The following is a 24,415-nucleotide window of genomic DNA, read 5'->3' as shown; positions in this document are numbered from 1 at the left end:
TTCTCACAGCTGTCCTTCTCACCTCTTGGCAGCCATCGTCCCCAGAGAAATGAAGATCTGTGTTTGGCCTATGTTCCCTAGGGCAATCACCATGAGCCTTGGCCCAGCACGTGGATTCGACAGAATGGCACATCCCTTCAGGCATCCTTCTTTCCAGGAAGCATCTGAGGTAAGCCTTCACATGTGGCAGGGCGCAGGTGAGTGAGGAGGGCCTCAGTTGGGTTGAGGATGAGATCTCATATGGTCCTGAAGAGAGCTGATGACCAAAAAATCATGCTCAATAGGATTACGCTGAGGCCTAACAGAGGGATCCAGGGGCAGGATGGCCTGCATTTTTGGTCCATTGCAGAGCCCTGGGTGTGGGTGTGTGTGTGGGTTTGGGTGTGGGTGTTGGAGCAGCCTCTCGCTCGAGGAAATCCCTTGAGACTCCTCCCAGTGTAGGAGGATTCCACATATCCAAGATGTGTTGCCACCTGTGGTTTTCTATCCTGCTCCATAGTGCCAGGGCCCACATGTTCTGAAGCCATGGGTGGAGTCTTTCCTTAAGCCTTTCTGCTTTGAATTTTGTGTTTCAGGCCAAGCCTTGGCATGGGCTCACCACAGCCAGAATGTTCCGCAGTGAGTGGCTCTTTTGGTTGCTACCGATAGGCCCCAGAGAATTTTGAACTATGGGCTGGCCGCCCTCACAGCAGTCAGTACAGGGTAGTCTTTTGGCAACCTCCTGCCTACCAAGGAGGAATGTCTGCTGCTGCCCCAAATTTATGGGCTCACATCTGGTGCACTCACATGCCTTCATTACAGCTGTATTCTAGTCAGAGAGCACATCGAGGCAGTGTTTTCTTCCTTGGCCCCAGGCGGAACATCTCTAGAGACCTCTGTGCACCTAGCGTCAGAGTATGATCACCAACTGAGGGAATGGTCCCTTGTGGTGTGTGCTTTATGGCTTCCCAAAACCTGCCAGTAGGGAAGGCTCATGCCCCCTGCCTAGAGATGGTGAGAGGCAGGCAGGAGCCTATCCTCAGGTGCTTGGAAGCAGGATGCTGCTGGTTATTTCAAGGGCTGGAAGCCATGCCGTGGTCTTCAATGGGGTTGTGCCAGGACTCTGTGAGGGATCATGGTGCTTTGCTGGAGCCACTTGATCCGAATGGGGCCTCTGATGGGGTCTGCATGCATACACAGGACCATAGCTTCTCCTGGGTTGGTCGTCCTCTCCGGAAGCCACTGGTTTGTCAGAGAGCCCCCTCCAGAGGAGAAAAGGCTTCTGGGTGTCCATTCCCCCATGAAGGCTTTGCAGAGCCCTTGGGCATCCCGTTATCATGTCCATCGTGAGGCCCTGTTGACCTGAAGGGGAGGGGTGGTCCCGGGATGTGGGCTGAGGAGGGTGTAGCTGCATGGCTGTTGTTTGGTGGCCTTGCACGGGTCACAGTAGGGAATGCTGCCACAGAAGAAATTGGCCCTGTTTGGGAATCTCTGTGGTCCCCAAGGAGGAATGCTTGACATGGCTCCCCATCCACCAGATCGGAATGCGGGTCTTGAAATTCAACTCGATTGACCTGAAGTGTAGTAAGACTGAGCATGGAGGCACCATTTCATTACGTGTTGCCCTGGGGAGCAACCACGCAGATCTCTGTGCATGTCGAGGCAGAGCACGAGGATGTACTGAGCTTATGGTCAGTTGTGGGGTGTGCTTGAGTGACTTCCAAGAAGTGTTGGTTGGGAGGATGTGGGGCCAGGCCTGGAGGTGGTGAGAGGCAACAAGGACCCTTCATCAGGGACTTGGCAGCTAGATGCTCTTGGCTCTTGTGAGAGCTGAAGGGCTGGTCCCTTGCTGGAATGGGGTTTCCCAGGTCTCTGTCAGGGATCATGGGCCTTCAGATAGGCCAGTTTATTCAGACAGGCCCTTTCATGGGTTCTGCATACAGATAGAGGCCTGTGGCATCTCTTGTGCTGGCCTTCCTCTACGGGAGCCACTGGCTACCAAGAGAGCTCCCTCCAGCTCCTGTGAATGTCCACTGTGTGGGACATAAAGGCCTCATTGTCTGGGTGTTGTGCACATGGACAAGCCGAGTGTGACATCGGCCAGCACACGATTGCCCACACCAGGGTCGGGCCCAGAGGAATGTCTCCATTCCCCCCAGAAACGCCCCCAGTGTTTTCCCCACCAAGCAGACCTGGTGCCAGGCCTTGTGCTGACTAGAGGATCCATGAGGCTAGTCCTTCCCTGGGGAGACATATACGTACTGGTTCTTTCATCTGCCCCTGACACAGTATTAAGGTACATAAGATGGCATTGATCCACCTGTCCACTCATGCCTTCATCTTTGTATGTATGGATGGATTGAGGGAGTGAGCCAAGGACGAGGGTCGAAAGGGAGGGAGCTAGAGCATTCTGGAGGAAGGGAGGCAGGAAGGAAGCTCTGTAGGGAGCTGTTTGTATGCGTTTCAGCTATGTGTTCCTGTCTCTGCGTGGAGGTACATTTGGGCCCTATGTTCCTGGATGTATTGCTGCAGGTATTTCTTGTAGCATCATTCGATGCATGAGCGTGTGGCACACACGTCCCCCAATGCATCTAGCATGGAGTTGGAGTTCTCACAGCTGTCCTTCTCACCTCTTGGCAGCCATCGTCCCCAGAGAAATGAAGATCTGTGTTTGGCCTATGTTCCCTAGGGCAATCACCATGAGCCTTGGCCCAGCACGTGGATTCGACAGAATGGCACATCCCTTCAGGCATCCTTCTTTCCAGGAAGCATCTGAGGTAAGCCTTCACATGTGGCAGGGCGCAGGTGAGTGAGGAGGGCCTCAGTTGGGTCGAGGATGAGAACTCATATGGTCCTGAAGAGAGCTGATGACCAAAAAATCATGCTCAATAGGATTACGCTGAGGCCTAACAGAGGGATCCAGGGGCAGGATGGCCTGCATTTTTGGTCCATTGCAGAGCCCTGGGTGTGGGTGTGTGTGTGGGTTTGGGTGTGGGTGTTGGAGCAGCCTCTCGCTCGAGGAAATCCCTTGAGACTCCTCCCAGTGTAGGAGGATTCCACATATCCAAGATGTGTTGCCACCTGTGGTTTTCTATCCTGCTCCATAGTGCCAGGGCCCACATGTTCTGAAGCCATGGGTGGAGTCTTTCCTTAAGCCTTTCTGCTTTGAATTTTGTGTTTCAGGCCAAGCCTTGGCATGGGCTCACCACAGCCAGAATGTTCCGCAGTGAGTGCCTCTTTTGGTTGCTACCGATAGGCCCCAGAGAATTTTGAACTATGGGCTGGCCGCCCTCACAGCAGCCAGTACAGGGTAGTCTTTTGGCAACCTCCTGCCTACCAAGGAGGAATGTCTGCTGCTGCCCCAAATTTATGGGCTCACATCTGGTGGACTCACTTGCCTTCATTACAGCTGTATTCTAGTCAGAGAGCACATCGAGGCAGTGGTTTCTTCCTTGGCCCCAGGCGGAACATCTCTAGAGACCTCTGTGCACCTAGCGTCAGAGTATGATCACCAACTGAGGGAATGGTCCCTTGTGGTGTGTGCTTTATGGCTTCCCAAAACCTGTCAGTAGGGAAGGCTCATGCCCCCTGCCTAGTGATGGTGAGAGGCAGGCAGGAGCCTATCCTCAGGTGCTTGGAAGCAGGATGCTGCTGGTTATTTCAAGGGCTGGAAGCCATGCCGTGGTCTTCAATGGGGTTGTGCCAGGACTCTGTGAGGGATCATGGTGCTTTGTTGGAGCCACTTGATCCGAATGGGGCCTCTGATGGGGTCTGCATGCATACACAGGACCATAGCTTCTCCTGGGTTGGTCGTCCTCTCCGGAAGCCACTGGTTTGTCAGAGAGCCCCCTCCAGAGGAGAAAAGGCTTCTGGGTGTCCATTCCCCCATGAAGGCTTTGCAGAGCCCTTGGGCATCCCGTTATCATGTCCATCGTGAGGCCCTGTTGACCTGAAGGGGAGGGGTGGTCCCGGGATGCGGGCTGAGGAGGGTGTAGCTGCATGGCTGTTGTTTGGTGGCCTTGCACGGGCCACAGTAGGGAATGCTGCCACAGAAGAAATTGGCCCTGTTTGGGAATCTCTGTGGTCCCCAAGGAGGAATGCTTGACATGGCTCCCCATCCACCAGATCGGAATGCGGGTCTTGAAATTCAACTCGATTGACCTGAAGTGTAGTAAGACTGAGCATGGAGGCACCATTTCATTACGTGTTGCCCTGGGGAGCAACCACGCAGATCTCTGTGCATGTCGAGGCAGAGCACGAGGATGGACTGAGCTTATGGTCAGTTGTGGGGTGTGCTTGAGTGACTTCCAAGAAGTGTTGGTTGGGAGGATGTGGGGCCAGGCCTGGAGGTGGTGAGAGGCAACAAGGACCCTTGATCAGGGACTTGGCAGCTAGATGCTCTTGGCTCTTGTGAGAGCTGAAGGGCTGGTCCCTTGCTGGAATGGGGTTTCCCAGGTCTCTGTGAGGGATCATGGGCCTTCAGATAGGCCAGTTTATTCAGACAGGCCCTTTCATGGGTTCTGCATACAGATAGAGGCCTGTGGCATCTCTTGTGCTGGCCTTCCTCTACGGGAGCCACTGCCTACCAAGAGAGCTCCCTCCAGCTCCTGTGAATGTCCACTGTGTGGGACATAAAGGCCTCATTGTCTGGGTGTTGTGCACATGGACAAGCCGAGTGTGACATCGGCCAGCACACGCTTGCCCACACCAGGGTCGGGCCCAGAGGAATGTCTCCATTCCCCCCAGAAACGCCCCCAGTGTTTTCCCCACCAAGCAGACCTGGTGCCAGGCCTTGTGCTGACTAGAGGATCCATGAGGCTAGTCCTTCCCTGGGGAGACATATACGTACTGGTTCTTTCATCTGCCCCTGACCCAGTATTAAGGTACATAAGATGGCATTGATCCACCTGTCCACTCATGCCTTCATCTTTGTATGTATGGATGGATGGAGAGAGTGAGCCAAGGACGAGGGTCGAAAGGGAGGGAGCTAGAGCATTCTGGAGGAAGGGAGGCAGGAAGGAAGCTATGTAGGGAGCTGTTTGTATGCGTTTCAGCTATGTGTTCCTGTCTCTGCGTGGAGGTACATTTGGGCCCTATGTTCCTGGATGTATTGCTGCAGGTATTTCTTGTAGCATCATTCGATGCATGAGCATGTGGCACACACGTCCCCCAATGCATCTAGCATGGAGTTGGAGTTCTCACAGCTGTCCTTCTCACCTCTTGGCAGCCATCGTCCCCAGAGAAATGAAGATCTGTGTTTGGCCTATGTTCCCTAGGGCAATCACCATGAGCCTTGGCCCAGCACGTGGATTCGACAGAATGGCACATCCCTTCAGGCATCCTTCTTTCCAGGAAGCATCTGAGGTAAGCCTTCACATGTGGCAGGGCGCAGGTGAGTGAGGAGGGCCTCAGTTGGGTCGAGGATGAGAACTCATATGGTCCTGAAGAGAGCTGATGACCAAAAAATCATGCTCAATAGGATTACGCTGAGGCCTAACAGAGGGATCCAGGGGCAGGATGGCCTGCATTTTTGGTCCATTGCAGAGCCCTGGGTGTGGGTGTGTGTGTGGGTTTGGGTGTGGGTGTTGGAGCAGCCTCTCGCTCGAGGAAATCCCTTGAGACTCCTCCCAGTGTAGGAGGATTCCACATATCCAAGATGTGTTGCCACCTGTGGTTTTCTATCCTGCTCCATAGTGCCAGGGCCCACATGTTCTGAAGCCATGGGTGGAGTCTTTCCTTAAGCCTTTCTGCTTTGAATTTTGTGTTTCAGGCCAAGCCTTGGCATGGGCTCACCACAGCCAGAATGTTCCGCAGTGAGTGCCTCTTTTGGTTGCTACCGATAGGCCCCAGAGAATTTTGAACTATGGGCTGGCCGCCCTCACAGCAGCCAGTACAGGGTAGTCTTTTGGCAACCTCCTGCCTACCAAGGAGGAATGTCTGCTGCTGCCCCAAATTTATGGGCTCACATCTGGTGCACTCACATGCCTTCATTACAGCTGTATTCTAGTCAGAGAGCACATCGAGGCAGTGTTTTCTTCCTTGGCCCCAGGCGGAACATCTCTAGAGACCTCTGTGCACCTAGCGTCAGAGTATGATCACCAACTGAGGGAATGGTCCCTTGTGGTGTGTGCTTTATGGCTTCCCAAAACCTGCCAGTAGGGAAGGCTCATGCCCCCTGCCTAGAGATGGTGAGAGGCAGGCAGGAGCCTATCCTCAGGTGCTTGGAAGCAGGATGCTGCTGGTTATTTCAAGGGCTGGAAGCCATGCCGTGGTCTTCAATGGGGTTGTGCCAGGACTCTGTGAGGGATCATGGTGCTTTGTTGGAGCCACTTGATCCGAATGGGGCCTCTGATGGGGTCTGCATGCATACACAGGACCATAGCTTCTCCTGGGTTGGTCGTCCTCTCCGGAAGCCACTGGTTTGTCAGAGAGCCCCCTCCAGAGGAGAAAAGGCTTCTGGGTGTCCATTCCCCCATGAAGGCTTTGCAGAGCCCTTGGGCATCCCGTTATCATGTCCATCGTGAGGCCCTGTTGACCTGAAGGGGAGGGGTGGTCCCGGGATGCGGGCTGAGGAGGGTGTAGCTGCATGGCTGTTGTTTGGTGGCCTTGCACGGGCCACAGTAGGGAATGCTGCCACAGAAGAAATTGGCCCTGTTTGGGAATCTCTGTGGTCCCCAAGGAGGAATGCTTGACATGGCTCCCCATCCACCAGATCGGAATGCGGGTCTTGAAATTCAACTCGATTGACCTGAAGTGTAGTAAGACTGAGCATGGAGGCACCATTTCATTACGTGTTGCCCTGGGGAGCAACCACGCAGATCTCTGTGCATGTCGAGGCAGAGCACGAGGATGGACTGAGCTTATGGTCAGTTGTGGGGTGTGCTTGAGTGACTTCCAAGAAGTGTTGGTTGGGAGGATGTGGGGCCAGGCCTGGAGGTGGTGAGAGGCAACAAGGACCCTTCATCAGGGACTTGGCAGCTAGATGCTCTTGGCTCTTGTGAGAGCTGAAGGGCTGGTCCCTTGCTGGAATGGGGTTTCCCAGGTCTCTGTGAGGGATCATGGGCCTTCAGATAGGCCAGTTTATTCAGACAGGCCCTTTCATGGGTTCTGCATACAGATAGAGGCCTGTGGCATCTCTTGTGCTGGCCTTCCTATACGGGAGCCACTGCCTACCAAGAGAGCTCCCTCCAGCTCCTGTGAATGTCCACTGTGTGGGACATAAAGGCCTCATTGTCTGGGTGTTGTGCACATGGACAAGCCGAGTGTGACATCAGCCAGCACACGCTTGCCCACACCAGGGTCGGGCCCAGAGGAATGTCTCCATTCCCCCCAGAAACGCCCCCAGTGTTTTCCCCACCAAGCAGACCTGGTGCCAGGCCTTGTGCTGACTAGAGGATCCATGAGGCTAGTCCTTCCCTGGGGAGACATATACGTACTGGTTCTTTCATCTGCCCCTGACACAGTATTAAGGTACATAAGATGGCATTGATCCACCTGTCCACTCATGCCTTCATCTTTGTATGTATGGATGGATGGACAGAGTGAGCCAAGGACGAGGGTCGAAAGGGAGGGAGCTAGAGCATTCTGGAGGAAGGGAGGCAGGAAGGAAGCTATGTAGGGAGCTGTTTGTATGCGTTTCAGCTATGTGTTCCTGTCTCTGCGTGGAGGTACATTTGGGCCCTATGTTCCTGGATGTATTGCTGCAGGTATTTCTTGTAGCATCATTCGATGCATGAGCATGTGGCACACACGTCCCCCAATGCATCTAGCATGGAGTTGGAGTTCTCACAGCTGTCCTTCTCACCTCTTGGCAGCCATCGTCCCCAGAGAAATGAAGATCTGTGTTTGGCCTATGTTCCCTAGGGCAATCACCATGAGCCTTGGCCCAGCACGTGGATTCGACAGAATGGCACATCCCTTCAGGCATCCTTCTTTCCAGGAAGCATCTGAGGTAAGCCTTCACATGTGGCAGGGCGCAGGTGAGTGAGGAGGGCCTCAGTTGGGTCGAGGATGAGAACTCATATGGTCCTGAAGAGAGCTGATGACCAAAAAATCATGCTCAATAGGATTACGCTGAGGCCTAACAGAGGGATCCAGGGGCAGGATGGCCTGCATTTTTGGTCCATTGCAGAGCCCTGGGTGTGGGTGTGGGTACGTTTGTGGGTGTGGGTGTGGGTGTTGGAGCAGCCTCTCCCTCTAGGAAATCCTTTGATACTCCTCCGAGCGTAGGAGGCTTCCACATATCCAAGATGTATTGCCACCTTTGGTTTTCTATCCTGCTCCCTAGTGCCAGGGCTCACATGTTCTGAGGCCATGGGTGGAGTCTTTCCTTAAGCCTTTCTGCTTTGAATTTTGTTTTTCAGGCCAAGCATTGGAATGGACTCACCACAGCCAGAGTGTTCCGCAGTGAGTGGCTCTTTTGGTTGCTACCGATAGGCCCCAGAGAATTTTGAACTATGGGCTGGCCGCCCTCACAGCAGCCAGTACAGGGTAGTCTTTTGGCAACCTCCTGCCTACCAAGGAGGAATGTCTGCTGCTGCCCCAAATTTATGGGCTCACATCTGGTGCACTCACATGCCTTCATTAGAGCTGTATTCTAGTCAGAGAGCACATCGAGGCAGTGTTTTCTTCCTTGGCCCCAAGCGGAACATCTCTAGAGACCTCTGTGCACCTAGCGCCAGAGTATGATCACAAACTGAGGGAATGGTCCCTTGTGGTGTGTGCTTTATGGCTTCCCAAAACCTGCCAGTAGGGAAGGCTCATGCCCCCTGCCTAGAGATGGTGAGAGGCAGGCAGGAGCCTATCCTCAGGTGCTTGGAAGCAGGATGCTGCTGGTTATTTCAAGGGCTGGAAGCCATGCCGTGGTCTTCAATGGGGTTGTGCCAGGACTCTGTGAGGGATCATGGTGCTTTGTTGGAGCCACTTGATCCGAATGGGGCCTCTGATGGGGTCTGCATGCATACACAGGACCATAGCTTCTCCTGGGTTGGTCGTCCTCTCCGGAAGCCACTGGTTTGTCAGAGAGCCCCCTCCAGAGGAGAAAAGGCTTCTGGGTGTCCATTCCCCCATGAAGGCTTTGCAGAGCCCTTGGGCATCCCGTTATCATGTCCATCGTGAGGCCCTGTTGACCTGAAGGGGAGGAGTGGTCCCGGGATGTGGGCTGAGGAGGGTGTAGCTGCATGGCCGTTGTTTGGTGGCCTTCCACGGGCCACAGTAGGGAATGCTGCCACAGAAGAAATTGGCCCTGTTTGGGAATCTCTGTGGTCCCCAAGGAGGAATGCTTGACGTGGCTCCCCATCCACCAGATCGGAATGCGGGCCGTGAAATTCAACTCGATTGACCTGAAGTGTAGAAAGACTGACCATGGAGGCACCATTTCATTACGTGTTGCCCTGGGGAGCAACCACGCAGATCTCTGTGCATGTCGAGGCAGAGCACGAGGATGGACTGAGCTTATGGTCAGCTGTGGGGTGTGCTTGAGTGACTTCCAAGAAGTGTTGGTTGGGAGGATGTGGGGCCAGGCCTGGAGGTGGTGAGAGGCAACAAGGACCCTTCATCAGGGACTTGGCAGCTAGATGCTCTTGGCTCTTGTGAGAGCTGAAGGGCTGGTCCCTTGCTGGAATGGGGTTTCCCAGGTCTCTGTGAGGGATCATGGGCCCTCAGATAGGCCAGTTTTCTCAGACAGGCCCTTTCATGGGTTCTGCATACAGATACAGGCCTGTGGCATCTCTTGGGCTGGCCTTCATCTACGGGAGTCACTGCCTACCAAGAGAGCTCCCTCCAGCTCCTGTGAATGTCCACTGTGTGGGACATAAAGGCCTCATTGTCTGGGTGTTGTGCACATGGACAAGCCGAGTGTGACATCGGCCAGCACACGCTTGCCCACACCAGGGTCGGGCCCAGAGGAATGTCTCCTTTCACCCAGACACACCCCCAGTGTTTTCCCCGCCAAGCAGACCTGGTGCCAGGCCTTGTGCTGCCTGGAGGATCCATGAGGCTAGTCCTTCCCTGGGGAGACATATAGGTACTGGTTCTTTCATCTGCCCCTGACACAGTATTAAGGTACATAAGATGGCATTGACCACCTGTCAACTCATGCCTTCATCTTTGTAAGTATGGATGGATGGAGGGAGTGAGCCAAGGACGAGGGTCAAAAGGGAGGGAGCTAGAGCATTCTGGAGGAAGGGAGGCAGGAAGGAAGCTCTGTAGGGAGCTGTTTGTATGCGTTTCAGCTATGTGTTCCTGTCTCTGCGTGGAGGTACATTTGGGCCCTATGTTCCTGGATATATTGCTGCAGGTATTTCTTGTAGCATCATTCGATGCATGAGCGTGTGGCACACACATCCCCCAATGCATCTAGCATGGAGTTGGTGTTCTGACAGCTGTCCTTCTCACCTCTTGGCAGACATCATCCCCAGAGAAATGAAGATCTGTGTCTGGACTATGTTCCCTAGGGCAATCACCATGAGCCTTGGCCCAGCACGTGGATTCGACAGAATGGCACATCCCTTCAGGCATCCTTCTTTCCAGGAAGCATCTGAGGTAAGCCTTCACATGTGGCAGGGCGCAGGTGAGTGAGGAGGGCCTCAGTTGGGTCGATGATGAGAACTCATATGGTCCTGAAGAGAGCTGATGACCAAAAAATCATGCTCAATAGGATTACGCTGAGGCCTAACAGAGGGATCCAGGGGCAGGATGACCTGCATTGTTGGTCCATTGCAGAGCCCTGGGTGTGGGTGTGTGTGTGGGTGTGGGTGTGGGTGTTGGAGCAGCCTCTCGCTCGAGGAAATCCCTTGAGACTCCTCCCAGTGTAGGAGGATTCCACATATCCAAGATGTGTTACCACCTGTGGTTTTCTATCCTGCTCCATAGTGCCAGGGCCCACATGTTCTGAAGCCATGGGTGGAGTCTTTCCTTAAGCCTTTCTGCTTTGAATTTTGTGTTTCAGGCCAAGCCTTGGAATGGACTCACCACAGCCAAAATGTTCGGCAGTGAGTGGCTCTTTTGGTTGCTACCGATAGGCCCCAGAGAATTTTGAACTATGGGCTGGCCGCCCTCACAGCAGCCAGTACAGGGTAGTCTTTTGGCAACCTCCTGCCTACCAAGGAGGAATGTCTGCTGCTGCCCCAAATTTATGGGCTCACATCTGGTGCACTCACCTGCCTTCATTAAAGCTGTATTCCAGTCAGAGAGCACATCGAGGCAGTGTTTTCTTCCTTGGCCCCAGGCGGAACATCTCTAGAGAACTCTGTGCACCTAGCGCCAGAGTATGATCCCCAACTGAGGGAATGGTCCCTTGTGGTGTGTGCTTTATGGCTTCCCAAAACCTGTCAGTAGGGAAGGCTCATGCCCCCTGCCTAGAGATGGTGAGAGGCAGGCAGGAGCCCATCCTCAGGTGCTTGGAGGCAGGATGCTGCTGGTTATTTCAAGGGCTGGAAGCCATGCCGTGGTCTTCAATGGGGTTGTGCCAGGACTCTGTGAGGGATCATGGTGCTTTGTTGGAGCCACTTGATCCGAATGGGGCCTCTGATGGGGTCTGCATGCATACACAGGACCATAGCTTCTCCTGGGTTGGTCGACCTCTCCGGAAGCCACTGGTTTGTCAGAGAGCCCCCTCCAGAGGAGAAAAGGCTTCTGGGTGTCCATTCCCCCATGAAGGCTTTGCAGAGCCCTTGGGCATCCCATTATCATGTCCATCGTGAGGCCCTGTTGACCTGAAGGGGAGGGGTGGTCCCGGGATGTGGGCTGAGGAGGGTGTAGCTGCATGGCTGTTGTTTGGTGGCCTTGCACGGGCCACAGTAGGGAATGCTGCCACAGAAGAAATTGGCCCTGTTTGGGAATCTCTGTGCTCCCCAAGGAGGAATGCTTGACATGGCTCCCCATCCACCAGATCGGAATGCGGGTCTTGAAATTCAACTCGATTGACCTGAAGTGTAGTAAGACTGAGCATGGAGGCACCATTTCATTACGTGTTGCCCTGGGGAGCAACCACGCAGATCTCTGTGCATGTCGAGGCAGAGCACGAGGATGTACTGAGCTTATGGTCAGTTGTGGGGTGTGCTTGAGTGACTTCCAAGAAGTGTTGGTTGGGAGGATGTGGGGCCAGGCCTGGAGGTGGTGAGAGGCAACAAGGACCCTTCATCAGGGACTTGGCAGCTAGATGCTCTTGGCTCTTGTGAGAGCTGAAGGGCTGGTCCCTTGCTGGAATGGGGTTTCCCAGGTCTCTGTGAGGGATCATGGGCCCTCAGATAGCCCAGCTTACTCAGACAGGCCCTTTCATGGGTTCTGCATACAGATACAGGCCTGTGGCATCTCTTGGGCTGGCCTTCCTCTACGGGAGCCACTGCCTACCAAGAGAGCTCCCTCCAGCTCCTGTGAATGTCCACTGTGTGGGACATAAAGGCCTCATTGTCTGGGTGTTGTGCACATGGACAAGCCGAGTGTGACATCGGCCAGCACACGCTTGCCCACACCAGGGTCGGGCCCAGAGGAATGTCTCCATTCCCCCCAGAAACACCCCTAGTGTTTTCCCCACCAAGCAGACCTGGTGCCAGGCCTTGTGTTGACTAGAGGATCCATGAGGCTAGTCCTTCCCTGGGGAGACATATACGTACTGGTTATTTCATCTGCCCCTGACACAGTATTAAGGTACATAAGATGGCATTGATCCACCTGTCCACTCATGCCTTCATCTTTGTATGTATGGACGGATGGAGAGAGTGAGCCAAGGAAGAGGGTCGAAAGGGAGGGAGCTAGAGCATTCTGGAGGAAGGGAGGCAGGAAGGAAGCTATGTAGGGAGCTGTTTGTATGCGTTTCAGCTATGTGTTCCTGTCTCTGCGTGGAGGTACATTTGGGCCCTATGTTCCTGGATGTATTGCTGCAGGTATTTCTTGTAGCATCATTCGATGCATGAGCGTGTGGCACACACGTCCCCCAATGCATCTAGCATGGAGTTGGAGTTCTCACAGCTGTCCTTCTCACCTCTTGGCAGCCATCGTCCCCAGAGAAATGAAGATCTGTGTTTGGCCTATGTTCCCTAGGGCAATCACCATGAGCCTTGGCCCAGCACGTGGATTCGACAGAATGGCACATCCCTTCAGGCATCCTTCTTTCCAGGAAGCATCTGAGGTAAGCCTTCACATGTGGCAGGGCGCAGGTGAGTGAGGAGGGCCTCAGTTGGGTCGAGGATGAGAACTCATATGGTCCTGAAGAGAGCTGATGACCAAAAAATCATGCTCAATAGGATTATGCTGACGCTTAAAAGAGGGATCCAGGGGCAGGATGGCCTGCATTTTTGGTCCATTGCAGAGCCCTGGGTGTGGGTGTGTGTGTGGGTGTGGGTGTGGGTGTTGGAGCAGCCTCTCGCTCAAGGAAATCCCTTGAGACTCCTCCCAGTGTAGGAGGATTCCACATATCCAAGATGTGTTGCCACCTGTGGTTTTCTATCCTGCTCCATAGTGCCAGGGCCCACATGTTCTGAAGCCATGGGTGGAGTCTTTCCTTAAGCCTTTCTGCTTTGAATTTTGTGTTTCAGGCCAAGCCTTGGCATGGGCTCACCACAGCCAGAATGTTCCGCAGTGAGTGGCTCTTTTGGTTGCTACCGATAGGCCCCAGAGAATTTTGAACTATGGGCTGGCCGCCCTCACAGCAGCCAGTACAGGGTAGTCTTTTGGCAACCTCCTGCCTACCAAGGAGGAATGTATGCTGCTGCCCCAAATTTATGGGCTCACATCTGGTGCACTCACATGCCTTCATTACAGCTGTATTCTAGTCGGAGAGCACATCGAGGCAGTGTTTTCTTCCTTGGCCCCAGGCGGAACATCTCTAGAGACCTCTGTGCACCTAGCGTCAGAGTATGATCACCAACTGAGTTAATGGTCCCTTGTGGTGTGTGCTTTATGGCTTCCCAAATCCTGCCAGTAGGGAAGGCTCATGCCTCCTGCCTAGAGATGGTGAGAGGCAGGCAGGAGCCTATCCTCAGGTGCTTGGAAGCAGGATGCTGCTGGTTATTTCAAGGGCTGGAAGCCATGCCGTGGTCTTCAATGGGGTTGTGCCAGGACTCTGTGGGGGATCATGGTGCTTTGTTGGAGCCACTTGATCCGAATGGGGCCTCTGATGGGGTCTGCATGCATACACAGGACCATAGCTTCTCCTGGGTTGGTCGTCCTCTCCGGAAGCCACTGGTTTGTCAGAGAGCCCCCTCCAGAGGAGAAAAGTCTTCTGGGTGTCCATTCCCCCATGAAGGCTTTGCAGAGCCCTTGGGCATCCCGTTATCATGTCCATCGTGAGGCCCTGTTGACCTGAAGGGGAGGGGTGGTCCCGGGATGTGGGCTGAGGAGGGTGTAGCTGCATGGCTGTTGTTTGGTGGCCTTGCACGGGCCACAGTAGGGAATGCTGCCACAGAAGAAATTGGCCCTGTTTGGGAATCTCTGTGGTCCCCAAGGAGGAATGCTTGACATGGCTCCCCATCCACCAGATCGGAATGCGGGTCTTGAAATTCAACTCGATTGACCTGAAGTGTAGTAAGACTGAGCATGGAGGCACCATTTCATTACGTGTTGCCCTGGGGAGCAACCACGCAGATCTCTGTGCATGTCGAGGCAGAGCACGAGGATGGACTGAGCTTATGGTCAGTTGTGGGGTGTGCTTGAGTGACTTCCAAGAAGTGTTGGTTGGGAGGATGTGGGGCCAGGCCTGGAGGTGGTGAGAGGCAACAAGGACCCTTCATCAGGGACTTGGCAGCTAGATGCTCTTGGCTCTTGTGAGAGCTGAAGGGCTGGTCCCTTGCTGGAATGGGGTTTCCCAGGTCTCTGTGAGGGATCATGGGCCTTCAGATAGGCCAGTTTATTCAGACAGGCCCTTTCATGGGTTCTGCATACAGATAGAGGCCTGTGGCATCTCTTGTGCTGGCCTTCCTATACGGGAGCCACTGCCTACCAAGAGAGCTCCCTCCAGCTCCTGTGAATGTCCACTGTGTGGGACATAAAGGCCTCATTGTCTGGGTGTTGTGCACATGGACAAGCCGAGTGTGACATCAGCCAGCACACGCTTGCCCACACCAGGGTCGGGCCCAGAGGAATGTCTCCATTCCCCCCAGAAACGCCCCCAGTGTTTTCCCCACCAAGCAGACCTGGTGCCAGGCCTTGTGCTGACTAGAGGATCCATGAGGCTAGTCCTTCCCTGGGGAGACATATACGTACTGGTTCTTTCATCTGCCCCTGACACAGTATTAAGGTACATAAGATGGCATTGATCCACCTGTCCACTCATGCCTTCATCTTTGTATGTATGGATGGATGGACAGAGTGAGCCAAGGACGAGGGTCGAAAGGGAGGGAGCTAGAGCATTCTGGAGGAAGGGAGGCAGGAAGGAAGCTATGTAGGGAGCTGTTTGTATGCGTTTCAGCTATGTGTTCCTGTCTCTGCGTGGAGGTACATTTGGGCCCTATGTTCCTGGATGTATTGCTGCAGGTATTTCTTGTAGCATCATTCGATGCATGAGCATGTGGCACACACGTCCCCCAATGCATCTAGCATGGAGTTGGAGTTCTCACAGCTGTCCTTCTCACCTCTTGGCAGCCATCGTCCCCAGAGAAATGAAGATCTGTGTTTGGCCTATGTTCCCTAGGGCAATCACCATGAGCCTTGGCCCAGCACGTGGATTCGACAGAATGGCACATCCCTTCAGGCATCCTTCTTTCCAGGAAGCATCTGAGGTAAGCCTTCACATGTGGCAGGGCGCAGGTGAGTGAGGAGGGCCTCAGTTGGGTCGAGGATGAGAACTCATATGGTCCTGAAGAGAGCTGATGACCAAAAAATCATGCTCAATAGGATTACGCTGAGGCCTAACAGAGGGATCCAGGGGCAGGATGGCCTGCATTTTTGGTCCATTGCAGAGCCCTGGGTGTGGGTGTGGGTACGTTTGTGGGTGTGGGTGTGGGTGTTGGAGCAGCCTCTCCCTCTAGGAAATCCTTTGATACTCCTCCGAGCGTAGGAGGCTTCCACATATCCAAGATGTATTGCCACCTTTGGTTTTCTATCCTGCTCCCTAGTGCCAGGGCTCACATGTTCTGAGGCCATGGGTGGAGTCTTTCCTTAAGCCTTTCTGCTTTGAATTTTGTTTTTCAGGCCAAGCATTGGAATGGACTCACCACAGCCAGAGTGTTCCGCAGTGAGTGGCTCTTTTGGTTGCTACCGATAGGCCCCAGAGAATTTTGAACTATGGGCTGGCCGCCCTCACAGCAGCCAGTACAGGGTAGTCTTTTGGCAACCTCCTGCCTACCAAGGAGGAATGTCTGCTGCTGCCCCAAATTTATGGGCTCACATCTGGTGCACTCACATGCCTTCATTAGAGCTGTATTCTAGTCAGAGAGCACATCGAGGCAGTGTTTTCTTCCTTGGCCCCAAGCGGAACATCTCTAGAGACCTCTGTGCACCTAGCGCCAGAGTATGATCACAAACTGAGGGAATGGTCCCTTGTGGTGTGTGCTTTATGGCTTCCCAAAACCTGCCAGTAGGGAAGGCTCATGCCCCCTGCCTAGAGATGGTGAGAGGCAGGCAGGAGCCTATCCTCAGGTGCTTGGAAGCAGGATGCTGCTGGTTATTTCAAGGGCTGGAAGCCATGCCGTGGTCTTCAATGGGGTTGTGCCAGGACTCTGTGAGGGATCATGGTGCTTTGTTGGAGCCACTTGATCCGAATGGGGCCTCTGATGGGGTCTGCATGCATACACAGGACCATAGCTTCTCCTGGGTTGGTCGTCCTCTCCGGAAGCCACTGGTTTGTCAGAGAGCCCCCTCCAGAGGAGAAAAGGCTTCTGGGTGTCCATTCCCCCATGAAGGCTTTGCAGAGCCCTTGGGCATCCCGTTATCATGTCCATCGTGAGGCCCTGTTGACCTGAAGGGGAGGGGTGGTCCCGGGATGTGGGCTGAGGAGGGTGTAGCTGCATGGCCGTTGTTTGGTGGCCTTCCACGGGCCACAGTAGGGAATGCTGCCACAGAAGAAATTGGCCCTGTTTGGGAATCTCTGTGGTCCCCAAGGAGGAATGCTTGACGTGGCTCCCCATCCACCAGATCGGAATGCGGGCCGTGAAATTCAACTCGATTGACCTGAAGTGTAGAAAGACTGACCATGGAGGCACCATTTCATTACGTGTTGCCCTGGGGAGCAACCACGCAGATCTCTGTGCATGTCGAGGCAGAGCACGAGGATGGACTGAGCTTATGGTCAGCTGTGGGGTGTGCTTGAGTGACTTCCAAGAAGTGTTGGTTGGGAGGATGTGGGGCCAGGCCTGGAGGTGGTGAGAGGCAACAAGGACCCTTCATCAGGGACTTGGCAGCTAGATGCTCTTGGCTCTTGTGAGAGCTGAAGGGCTGGTCCCTTGCTGGAATGGGGTTTCCCAGGTCTCTGTGAGGGATCATGGGCCCTCAGATAGGCCAGTTTTCTCAGACAGGCCCTTTCATGGGTTCTGCATACAGATACAGGCCTGTGGCATCTCTTGGGCTGGCCTTCATCTACGGGAGTCACTGCCTACCAAGAGAGCTCCCTCCAGCTCCTGTGAATGTCCACTGTGTGGGACATAAAGGCCTCATTGTCTGGGTGTTGTGCACATGGACAAGCCAAGTGTGACATCGGCCAGCACACGCTTGCCCACACCAGGGTGGGGCCCAGAGGAATGTCTCCTTTCACCCAGACACACCCCCAGTGTTTTCCCCGCCAAGCAGACCTGGTGCCAGGCCTTGTGCTGCCTGGAGGATCCATGAGGCTAGTCCTTCCCTGGGGAGACATATAGGTACTGGTTCTTTCATCTGCCCCTGACACAGTATTAAGGTACATAAGATGGCATTGACCACCTGTCAACTCATGCCTTCATCTTTGTAAGTATGGATGGATGGAGGGAGTGAGCCAAGGACGAGGGTCAAAAGGGAGGGAGCTAGAGCATTCTGGAGGAAGGGAGGCAGGAAGGAAGCTCTGTAGGGAGCTGTTTGTATGCGTTTCAGCTATGTGTTCCTGTCTCTGCGTGGAGGTACATTTGGGCCCTATGTTCCTGGATATATTGCTGCAGGTATTTCTTGTAGCATCATTCGATGCATGAGCGTGTGGCACACACATCCCCCAATGCATCTAGCATGGAGTTGGTGTTCTGACAGCTGTCCTTCTCACCTCTTGGCAGACATCATCCCCAGAGAAATGAAGATCTGTGTCTGGACTATGTTCCCTAGGGCAATCACCATGAGCCTTGGCCCAGCACGTGGATTCGACAGAATGGCACATCCCTTCAGGCATCCTTCTTTCCAGGAAGCATCTGAGGTAAGCCTTCACATGTGGCAGGGCGCAGGTGAGTGAGGAGGGCCTCAGTTGGGTCGATGATGAGAACTCATATGGTCCTGAAGAGAGCTGATGACCAAAAAATCATGCTCAATAGGATTACGCTGAGGCCTAACAGAGGGATCCAGGGGCAGGATGACCTGCATTGTTGGTCCATTGCAGAGCCCTGGGTGTGGGTGTGTGTGTGGGTGTGGGTGTGGGTGTTGGAGCAGCCTCTCGCTCGAGGAAATCCCTTGAGACTCCTCCCAGTGTAGGAGGATTCCACATATCCAAGATGTGTTACCACCTGTGGTTTTCTATCCTGCTCCATAGTGCCAGGGCCCACATGTTCTGAAGCCATGGGTGGAGTCTTTCCTTAAGCCTTTCTGCTTTGAATTTTGTGTTTCAGGCCAAGCCTTGGAATGGACTCACCACAGCCAAAATGTTCGGCAGTGAGTGGCTCTTTTGGTTGCTACCGATAGGCCCCAGAGAATTTTGAACTATGGGCTGGCCGCCCTCACAGCAGCCAGTACAGGGTAGTCTTTTGGCAACCTCCTGCCTACCAAGGAGGAATGTCTGCTGCTGCCCCAAATTTATGGGCTCACATCTGGTGCACTCACCTGCCTTCATTAAAGCTGTATTCCAGTCAGAGAGCACATCGAGGCAGTGTTTTCTTCCTTGGCCCCAGGCGGAACATCTCTAGAGAACTCTGTGCACCTAGCGCCAGAGTATGATCCCCAACTGAGGGAATGGTCCCTTGTGGTGTGTGCTTTATGGCTTCCCAAAACCTGTCAGTAGGGAAGGCTCATGCCCCCTGCCTAGAGATGGTGAGAGGCAGGCAGGAGCCCATCCTCAGGTGCTTGGAGGCAGGATGCTGCTGGTTATTTCAAGGGCTGGAAGCCATGCCGTGGTCTTCAATGGGGTTGTGCCAGGACTCTGTGAGGGATCATGGTGCTTTGTTGGAGCCACTTGATCCGAATGGGGCCTCTGATGGGGTCTGCATGCATACACAGGACCATAGCTTCTCCTGGGTTGGTCGACCTCTCCGGAAGCCACTGGTTTGTCAGAGAGCCCCCTCCAGAGGAGAAAAGGCTTCTGGGTGTCCATTCCCCCATGAAGGCTTTGCAGAGCCCTTGGGCATCCCATTATCATGTCCATCGTGAGGCCCTGTTGACCTGAAGGGGAGGGGTGGTCCCGGGATGTGGGCTGAGGAGGGTGTAGCTGCATGGCTGTTGTTTGGTGGCCTTGCACGGGCCACAGTAGGGAATGCTGCCACAGAAGAAATTGGCCCTGTTTGGGAATCTCTGTGCTCCCCAAGGAGGAATGCTTGACATGGCTCCCCATCCACCAGATCGGAATGCGGGTCTTGAAATTCAACTCGATTGACCTGAAGTGTAGTAAGACTGAGCATGGAGGCACCATTTCATTACGTGTTGCCCTGGGGAGCAACCACGCAGATCTCTGTGCATGTCGAGGCAGAGCACGAGGATGTACTGAGCTTATGGTCAGTTGTGGGGTGTGCTTGAGTGACTTCCAAGAAGTGTTGGTTGGGAGGATGTGGGGCCAGGCCTGGAGGTGGTGAGAGGCAACAAGGACCCTTCATCAGGGACTTGGCAGCTAGATGCTCTTGGCTCTTGTGAGAGCTGAAGGGCTGGTCCCTTGCTGGAATGGGGTTTCCCAGGTCTCTGTGAGGGATCATGGGCCCTCAGATAGCCCAGCTTACTCAGACAGGCCCTTTCATGGGTTCTGCATACAGATACAGGCCTGTGGCATCTCTTGGGCTGGCCTTCCTCTACGGGAGCCACTGCCTACCAAGAGAGCTCCCTCCAGCTCCTGTGAATGTCCACTGTGTGGGACATAAAGGCCTCATTGTCTGGGTGTTGTGCACATGGACAAGCCGAGTGTGACATCGGCCAGCACACGCTTGCCCACACCAGGGTCGGGCCCAGAGGAATGTCTCCATTCCCCCCAGAAACACCCCTAGTGTTTTCCCCACCAAGCAGACCTGGTGCCAGGCCTTGTGTTGACTAGAGGATCCATGAGGCTAGTCCTTCCCTGGGGAGACATATACGTACTGGTTATTTCATCTGCCCCTGACACAGTATTAAGGTACATAAGATGGCATTGATCCACCTGTCCACTCATGCCTTCATCTTTGTATGTATGGACGGATGGAGAGAGTGAGCCAAGGAAGAGGGTCGAAAGGGAGGGAGCTAGAGCATTCTGGAGGAAGGGAGGCAGGAAGGAAGCTATGTAGGGAGCTGTTTGTATGCGTTTCAGCTATGTGTTCCTGTCTCTGCGTGGAGGTACATTTGGGCCCTATGTTCCTGGATGTATTGCTGCAGGTATTTCTTGTAGCATCATTCGATGCATGAGCGTGTGGCACACACGTCCCCCAATGCATCTAGCATGGAGTTGGAGTTCTCACAGCTGTCCTTCTCACCTCTTGGCAGCCATCGTCCCCAGAGAAATGAAGATCTGTGTTTGGCCTATGTTCCCTAGGGCAATCACCATGAGCCTTGGCCCAGCACGTGGATTCGACAGAATGGCACATCCCTTCAGGCATCCTTCTTTCCAGGAAGCATCTGAGGTAAGCCTTCACATGTGGCAGGGCGCAGGTGAGTGAGGAGGGCCTCAGTTGGGTCGAGGATGAGAACTCATATGGTCCTGAAGAGAGCTGATGACCAAAAAATCATGCTCAATAGGATTATGCTGACGCTTAAAAGAGGGATCCAGGGGCAGGATGGCCTGCATTTTTGGTCCATTGCAGAGCCCTGGGTGTGGGTGTGTGTGTGGGTGTGGGTGTGGGTGTTGGAGCAGCCTCTCGCTCAAGGAAATCCCTTGAGACTCCTCCCAGTGTAGGAGGATTCCACATATCCAAGATGTGTTGCCACCTGTGGTTTTCTATCCTGCTCCATAGTGCCAGGGCCCACATGTTCTGAAGCCATGGGTGGAGTCTTTCCTTAAGCCTTTCTGCTTTGAATTTTGTGTTTCAGGCCAAGCCTTGGCATGGGCTCACCACAGCCAGAATGTTCCGCAGTGAGTGGCTCTTTTGGTTGCTACCGATAGGCCCCAGAGAATTTTGAACTATGGGCTGGCCGCCCTCACAGCAGCCAGTACAGGGTAGTCTTTTGGCAACCTCCTGCCTACCAAGGAGGAATGTATGCTGCTGCCCCAAATTTATGGGCTCACATCTGGTGCACTCACATGCCTTCATTACAGCTGTATTCTAGTCGGAGAGCACATCGAGGCAGTGTTTTCTTCCTTGGCCCCAGGCGGAACATCTCTAGAGACCTCTGTGCACCTAGCGTCAGAGTATGATCACCAACTGAGTTAATGGTCCCTTGTGGTGTGTGCTTTATGGCTTCCCAAATCCTGCCAGTAGGGAAGGCTCATGCCTCCTGCCTAGAGATGGTGAGAGGCAGGCAGGAGCCTATCCTCAGGTGCTTGGAAGCAGGATGCTGCTGGTTATTTCAAGGGCTGGAAGCCATGCCGTGGTCTTCAATGGGGTTGTGCCAGGACTCTGTGGGGGATCATGGTGCTTTGTTGGAGCCACTTGATCCGAATGGGGCCTCTGATGGGGTCTGCATGCATACACAGGACCATAGCTTCTCCTGGGTTGGTCGTCCTCTCCGGAAGCCACTGGTTTGTCAGAGAGCCCCCTCCAGAGGAGAAAAGTCTTCTGGGTGTCCATTCCCCCATGAAGGCTTTGCAGAGCCCTTGGGCATCCCGTTATCATGTCCATCGTGAGGCCCTGTTGACCTGAAGGGGAGGGGTGGTCCCGGGATGTGGGCTGAGGAGGGTGTAGCTGCATGGCTGTTGTTTGGTGGCCTTGCACGGGCCACAGTAGGGAATGCTGCCACAGAAGAAATTGGCCCTGTTTGGGAATCTCTGTGGTCCCCAAGGAGGAATGCTTGACATGGCTCCCCATCCACCAGATCGGAATGCGGGTCTTGAAATTCAACTCGATTGACCTGAAGTGTAGTAAGACTGAAAATGGAGGCACCATTTCATTACGTGTTGCCCTGGGGAGCAACCACGCAGATCTCTGTGCATGTCGAGGCAGAGCACGAGGATGGACTGAGCTTATGGTCAGTTGTGGGGTGTGCTTGAGTGACTTCCAAGAAGTGTTGGTTGGGAGGATGTGGGGCCAGGCCTGGAGGTGGTGAGAGGCAACAAGGACCCTTCATCAGGGACTTGGCAGCTAGATGCTCTTGGCTCTTGTGAGAGCTGAAGGGCTGGTCCCTTGCTGGAATGGGGTTTCCCAGGTCTCTGTGAGGGATCATGGGCCCTCAGATAGGCCAGTTTACTCAGACAGGCCCTTTCATGGGTTCTGCATACAGATACAGGCCTGTGGCATCTCTTGGGCTGGCCTTCCTCTACGGGAGCCACTGCCTACCAAGAGAGCTCCCTCCAGCTCCTGTGAATGTCCACTGTGTGGGACATAAAGGCCTCATTGTCTGGGTGTTGTGCACATGGACAAGCCGAGTGTGACATCGGCCAGCACACGCTTGCCCACACCAGGGTCGGGCCAAGAGGAATGTCTCCATTCCCCCCAGAAACGCCCCCAGTGTTTTCCCCACCAAGCAGACCTGGTGCCAGGCCTTGTGTTGACTAGAGGATCCATGAGGCTAGTCCTTCCCTGGGGAGACATATACGTACTGGTTATTTCATCTGCCCCTGACACAGTATTAAGGTACATAAGATGGCATTGATCCACCTGTCCACTCATGCCTTCATCTTTGTATGTATGGACGGATGGAGAGAGTGAGCCAAGGAAGAGGGTCGAAAGGGAGGGAGCTAGAGCATTCTGGAGGAAGGGAGGCAGGAAGGAAGCTATGTAGGGAGCTGTTTGTATGCGTTTCAGCTATGTGTTCCTGTCTCTGCGTGGAGGTACATTTGGGCCCTATGTTCCTGGATGTATTGCTGCAGGTATTTCTTGTAGCATCATTCGATGCATGAGCGTGTGGCACACACGTCCCCCAATGCATCTAGCATGGAGTTGGAGTTCTCACAGCTGTCCTTCTCACCTCTTGGCAGCCATCGTCCCCAGAGAAATGAAGATCTGTGTTTGGCCTATGTTCCCTAGGGCAATCACCATGAGCCTTGGCCCAGCACGTGGATTCGACAGAATGGCACATCCCTTCAGGCATCCTTCTTTCCAGGAAGCATCTGAGGTAAGCCTTCACATGTGGCAGGGCGCAGGTGAGTGAGGAGGGCCTCAGTTGGGTCGAGGATGAGAACTCATATGGTCCTGAAGAGAGCTGATGACCAAAAAATCATGCTCAATAGGATTATGCTGACGCTTAAAAGAGGGATCCAGGGGCAGGATGGCCTGCATTTTTGGTCCATTGCAGAGCCCTGGGTGTGGGTGTGTGTGTGGGTGTGGGTGTGGGTGTTGGAGCAGCCTCTCGCTCAAGGAAATCCCTTGAGACTCCTCCCAGTGTAGGAGGATTCCACATATCCAAGATGTGTTGCCACCTGTGGTTTTCTATCCTGCTCCATAGTGCCAGGGCCCACATGTTCTGAAGCCATGGGTGGAGTCTTTCCTTAAGCCTTTCTGCTTTGAATTTTGTGTTTCAGGCCAAGCCTTGGCATGGGCTCACCACAGCCAGAATGTTCCGCAGTGAGTGGCTCTTTTGGTTGCTACCGATAGGCCCCAGAGAATTTTGAACTATGGGCTGGCCGCCCTCACAGCAGCCAGTACAGGGTAGTCTTTTGGCAACCTCCTGCCTACCAAGGAGGAATGTATGCTGCTGCCCCAAATTTATGGGCTCACATCTGGTGCACTCACATGCCTTCATTAGAGCTGTATTCTAGTCAGAGAGCACATCGAGGCAGTGTTTTCTTCCTTGGCCCCAGGCGGAACATCTCTAGAGACCTCTGTGCACCTAGCGTCAGAGTATGATCACCAACTGAGTTAATGGTCCCTTGTGGTGTGTGCTTTATGGCTTCCCAAATCCTGCCAGTAGGGAAGGCTCATGCCTCCTGCCTAGAGATGGTGAGAGGCAGGCAGGAGCCTATCCTCAGGTGCTTGGAAGCAGGATGCTGCTGGTTATTTCAAGGGCTGGAAGCCATGCCGTGGTCTTCAATGGGGTTGTGCCAGGACTCTGTGAGGGATCATGGTGCTTT

General features: G+C 54.0%; 10 non-coding genes across 10 annotated transcripts; all 10 read left to right on the top strand.

Annotated features, from left to right (window-relative positions):
• Positions 1-219: 219 nt before the first annotated feature.
• Positions 220-300, top strand: LOC130847060 (small nucleolar RNA SNORD115). Its single transcript, XR_009051855.1, has one exon. It is a non-coding gene; the product is annotated as a small nucleolar RNA SNORD115 (small nucleolar RNA).
• Positions 301-2,806: 2,506 nt separating this feature from the next.
• LOC130847007 (small nucleolar RNA SNORD115) lies at positions 2,807-2,887 on the top strand. Its single transcript, XR_009051802.1, has one exon. It is a non-coding gene; the product is annotated as a small nucleolar RNA SNORD115 (small nucleolar RNA).
• Positions 2,888-5,393: 2,506 nt separating this feature from the next.
• Positions 5,394-5,474, top strand: LOC130847006 (small nucleolar RNA SNORD115). The gene has a single exon (XR_009051801.1). It is a non-coding gene; the product is annotated as a small nucleolar RNA SNORD115 (small nucleolar RNA).
• A 2,506-nt stretch (positions 5,475-7,980) lies between these two features.
• Positions 7,981-8,061, top strand: LOC130847005 (small nucleolar RNA SNORD115). The gene has a single exon (XR_009051800.1). It is a non-coding gene; the product is annotated as a small nucleolar RNA SNORD115 (small nucleolar RNA).
• A 2,510-nt stretch (positions 8,062-10,571) lies between these two features.
• LOC130847544 (small nucleolar RNA SNORD115) lies at positions 10,572-10,652 on the top strand. Its single transcript, XR_009052298.1, has one exon. It is a non-coding gene; the product is annotated as a small nucleolar RNA SNORD115 (small nucleolar RNA).
• A 2,506-nt stretch (positions 10,653-13,158) lies between these two features.
• On the top strand, positions 13,159-13,239 carry LOC130847095 (small nucleolar RNA SNORD115). Its single transcript, XR_009051889.1, has one exon. It is a non-coding gene; the product is annotated as a small nucleolar RNA SNORD115 (small nucleolar RNA).
• Positions 13,240-15,745: 2,506 nt separating this feature from the next.
• Positions 15,746-15,826, top strand: LOC130847004 (small nucleolar RNA SNORD115). The gene has a single exon (XR_009051799.1). It is a non-coding gene; the product is annotated as a small nucleolar RNA SNORD115 (small nucleolar RNA).
• A 2,510-nt stretch (positions 15,827-18,336) lies between these two features.
• On the top strand, positions 18,337-18,417 carry LOC130847543 (small nucleolar RNA SNORD115). The gene has a single exon (XR_009052297.1). It is a non-coding gene; the product is annotated as a small nucleolar RNA SNORD115 (small nucleolar RNA).
• Positions 18,418-20,923: 2,506 nt separating this feature from the next.
• On the top strand, positions 20,924-21,004 carry LOC130847094 (small nucleolar RNA SNORD115). Its single transcript, XR_009051888.1, has one exon. It is a non-coding gene; the product is annotated as a small nucleolar RNA SNORD115 (small nucleolar RNA).
• Positions 21,005-23,510: 2,506 nt separating this feature from the next.
• Positions 23,511-23,591, top strand: LOC130847093 (small nucleolar RNA SNORD115). The gene has a single exon (XR_009051887.1). It is a non-coding gene; the product is annotated as a small nucleolar RNA SNORD115 (small nucleolar RNA).
• Positions 23,592-24,415: the final 824 nt, after the last annotated feature.

Source organism: Hippopotamus amphibius, chromosome 2 (assembly GCF_030028045.1).
Source record: "Hippopotamus amphibius kiboko isolate mHipAmp2 chromosome 2, mHipAmp2.hap2, whole genome shotgun sequence".
In the NCBI taxonomy this organism is placed as follows: domain Eukaryota; kingdom Metazoa; phylum Chordata; class Mammalia; order Artiodactyla; family Hippopotamidae; genus Hippopotamus; species Hippopotamus amphibius.
The sequence above is the reverse complement of the archived record's forward strand: the minus strand, read 5'-3'. Positions and strand labels throughout refer to the sequence as shown.